The sequence below is a fragment of the Heptranchias perlo genome, chromosome 1 (assembly GCF_035084215.1).
Source record: "Heptranchias perlo isolate sHepPer1 chromosome 1, sHepPer1.hap1, whole genome shotgun sequence".
In the NCBI taxonomy this organism is placed as follows: domain Eukaryota; kingdom Metazoa; phylum Chordata; class Chondrichthyes; order Hexanchiformes; family Hexanchidae; genus Heptranchias; species Heptranchias perlo.
This window is the reverse complement of record NC_090325.1, coordinates 115,652,026-115,656,503: the sequence shown is the minus strand read 5'-3', so window position 1 is coordinate 115,656,503 and position 4,478 is coordinate 115,652,026.

Genomic DNA, 4,478 nt, shown 5'->3' with positions numbered 1-4,478 from the left:
TGTATTTTTAAAACCGTATGTGTCTAGACACAGTACATGGTTGCCATGCAACAACAGTGTTACAATCTGCATATTAATCACTGGGATATGCTTGACCTGAAGTCATTGCAACAACTCCAGAAATAATAGATTATGGAGAGCTGGGTGGCACAGCATCTGGAATAACATCTTTAGTGGATTAGAAAGGCAACTTCTATACTGTACAGCCACATCCAGCTTCAGTATTTGTTTTTTCTCTTTGATTAACAGGAAATGTGGAAATATAACAACTGTGTCCTTCTTGGACTGACTAAATTAACATGGCCAGTAATTTCCACGGGAGTTCTCCTGATCTCCGGCTGCAACTTCAGTGGAAGATTGGCAGAAACCCCAGAGAAACATCGTAAACAGCCGTACAAGTTTTCTCCGGGGTTACCACTGATCTTCTGCCAATGTTACAGTGGAGGATTGGGAACCCCCATGGGAATTCTGCCCTCATTAGTTTAAAGTATTACTGAAAACTCTATTTAGTACAAGATGTAAGTATAGAATCTAATAAAATGACTAGCCTCTACTATTGTTAACGATTTGATGGATGAGTTTGTTTCTCCACCCTGTTCACAGAAACGGGCCAGATTTTGCTGGAGCGGGGCATCTCGTGGTGTGCCCCGTTAGTTAGACTTACAATTGCACATTTAGGTTTTCAAATGTTTTGCTCATAAAGTTGCTGGAAGTGCGAGCTGATAATGAGCAACAGGGTATCTGGACCTTGGTGAACAACGGGTCAAACAGTGTATCTCCTTAACCAATGAGATTAAAGGATTAAGAAATAAACAGAGGAAAGACTGAGCAGGAGGGTGAATTAGAGTGGATGAATTCAATGTCGAATCAGGTACAGAAAGTGAAAGAGAGAGGGAAAGAAAGATTGGATTAAGAAAGAGAGAAAAAAGAGAGACAAAAACATTTTAAAATTTGACATTTTTTAATTCTCCTAAACAATTCATAACCGGAAGGAATGAGTCTCCACACTTAGAATTGTTTACTTTCTGGGCCAGAGAGGTTGATTGGCAGTCATTAACAATTATCACTATGTTAAAAGGGTACTTATGTTGATAATTACTAGACTTAACTTTCTGTGGTAAGTTTAATGGGCAATGAATGTGCAAGTGCAGCCACTTCATGAAAATCACTAGGAGGTTAAGCATAAGATATCATTTTCGCGAAGTAACTTGTGGTGATTTGCAATTCACGGGGTATCTCTTCCTTGCTGGTCGATTTGTGCATTAATGAGGATGTGTGTCGTTCGGACGCCGTTATTTTTTCAGCAAAATCTGGCCCATTGTGGCTGCCCTGGTTAAAATGACCTGTGGTATCCTCTGTGACTGCCTCCTCAACCTTTTCATGGTATTCAAAATGGTCAACCATGGAAATTTCTTCCACCGCCTCTCCTCTGTGACCCAGCTCAATGGGACTACCCTAACATGGTTCCAATTCTACCAGTCTCAACGCATTGGTAAGGCAAATTATAATCAGACTGTGCTGCTTCTAATGCCATTTAGACTTCTGAGCAGTTTTCTTTAGTTAATCAATTGTTCAGTTAATATGCTTGAGATTTACACCAATGTTCCAAGTCTAGTACTTATAAATACAGGATGTGGAGATGCCGGTGATGGACTGGGGTTGACAATTGTAAACAATTTTACAACACCAAGTTATAGTCCAGCAATTTTATTTTAAATTCACAAGCTTTCGGAGGGCATTGTTAAGGTAAGACAAGATGATTGACAACATACCCCTTCGTACCAAACAGTACATTATCAGCTGCAGTTATTAAAATGTAGACAAGATCAAAGTTCTAGTTACACCCTACTGATGAACATCATATGCCAAATTGCATAAATGAGTAAAAATAACTAATTCGAAGGCCTGCAATAGCCAGTTAAATATTCATGCCTGCCACTTTATTATAAGTAAATTCCATTATCACTGATATTAAGAACCTCATTTAGTACTGTGTTTGAATTTACAAGACAAATTGTAATGGTGTGACAGCAACCTATTTAAACAGCACTCTACATATATTAGCTGGAATTCTGTATTTTCTCCATTTTTCCTAGTCTGTATTCCATTTAATAGATTTTTTAAAAATCATTGGTTCCAATTCTAATTTACTCCACTAGAAAACACTGTACTGCACTGCATCAGACTTACACAATCCTGTACATTGCATCGGGCTGAAATTGCATTGTACAATACTAATACGTTCAATTGAAATTTCTCAGTCAGCTATTTTAACGAACACATTAACTTGTTTGGGCTAAAACCTTTACTAAAACACTGGACAAAGGAATTTCATATTAATACATTTGTTAATAATATTGCATTGCATGATTTCCAGCCCCATGTTTGCATTTTTTTTTTACTCGTTACCTCATATTAGGTTGTGGCCATTTGTTGCAATTAGCATTCAAACAATCACTCCAAGTAAACTAGCTGATGCTCAAATTCACTAAACAAGTGAATGGTAAGTGGATCATTGGAAAGAAATACAGTCTACTCCTGATAATTCAAAGTCACTTCTTCCCATTTTTGAATTTGAATGATCCAGTAACTTGAATTAAGCAATTGCATTAAAATGGATACTCGCCCTTTTTAAGTGCAATTCACAATTGAATTATCCAGTAATTCAAATTAAGTGGCTTTGAATTAATAGGAATGGGCTCTACAGTGTGAAGCACACAATATCTTCTTCACTGCTATTCACCGTAACTCCTTAATAATTACATTTTGCAATTGAATAAATATTACAAGGTCACCCATGCATTGTGTAAGATAAACCTGCTATTAAAGAAATGTTCTTCTATACATTTCACTAGACTTACGTTCCAGTACTGTAACACGTGTTCTACCAATCTCAGGCTAGAAGGCTATCAATCTGCTGTTTGCCTCCAGGTGCCAGCGTTTGAAAGCTGAAGATTTGTCTCATTAACCCACATCCAGATGGTACCAGCTTAACCCTGGAGACATTGCCATTCATACACATTTTGAGCTTAAAGGATCCAATGAAATTCAACTGTAGATCATCCTCTTGCAAGGTGATCAAACACTACCACATATTGCCAACCAAATCTTGCACCTGTCTGGCACAGCAGATAAATTAAAGTGCATTTATGCCAAACGTACAGATTCATTGCACAAGACATGGACACACTGATTTGTGAGTAGGGGCTATATATCTGATGCCCTAAATTTAGTGTAGATGGGGTCAAATCCTTGGTGATGGATATGATGGCAAATATAGGCTTGACAAGCAATCAAAACAAAAACTATTTCTGAAAACAACAGCAAAGAAAAATAAATTGCAGTCGGAATGCTAAAGGTCCGCGGAGTAGCAGTATTGAATGATATGTCCCGAAACCAGATAAAGTAGTTCCAGCTTTGTTCACCAGCTCCAATTTTAGATAGCAGATTTCCTGGTATCATTCTATGTTTTGTGGGAACATTTCAGCTTGTAATCGTATGAATTACATTGTTCCTCATCAATCATAGTATCACACACTAGGGGTGCATTATCTCTACGATTAAACAGGATAAGTCAGTTTAATACAAATATGGCTGTATTTCCCTCTTATTATGTTCAAGAGCAAAAATATGACCCAAGTCAAGTGCAAAGACCCCAAATTTGTGACTTTTTAAAAAAAAACTTTCTCCCCAAACTAATTTTTGTGCAATACTATTTTCTGCTGAGATTTTCTCCCGTTCTCTCCTGGGGTAGAGTCCTATAGGCACCAGTCACCCTCCAGTACCTCACACAAGTGAGTTTTGACAGTAAATGTTGATAAACTATTCGATCATGAGTAGCATTACAACTGATCCCAATCTTTCCTCACCCATGTTGTCCATCCTGTAGGAATCTCTGGATAGCAATCAGAAGCAGGAACCATTGGCTGATTTTCTCCTCCCTAACCCAGAGCACTATTACCACCCTGCCTGAGACCGGCCAACTCTAAATCACTTCAAAGTTGACTTCCTCACCTTTACGACTTACACTTTTTAGCCTTGACCTGGCTGAAAAATTGGCCTTTCGAGCCAATACCATAAGCATGTAAGTAAAAGTGTAAAACCCTACTTAGGAAAGTCCATATTGATTACAAATAAAGTAAAAGCAAAGTTCAGATAATAAAACTAAAATTGAGAAAGAATAAGGGAGGAGGAGGAGGAGTTGGGGAAAGAGCAAAAGGAAAGTGTTCATAGTTTTTATTTTTTATTTAAAAGTGTTTTTAAAGTGTTTAGTTATGTAGGGTTAATATTACTATAATGATGCTACTCCTAACATCTGAGTGACTTTATTGCTGTTATATTATGGTTTGTTCCAGCATTTCAGTAATGGTACAGTTGGTTAGCTTTACCTTGGCAGCTTCCTTAAGCTCGGACATCTACATCCACATCTATTCCCAGGTTGTGGTGCGTATTGTACATGGTTTTGACCCTAGCCCCCA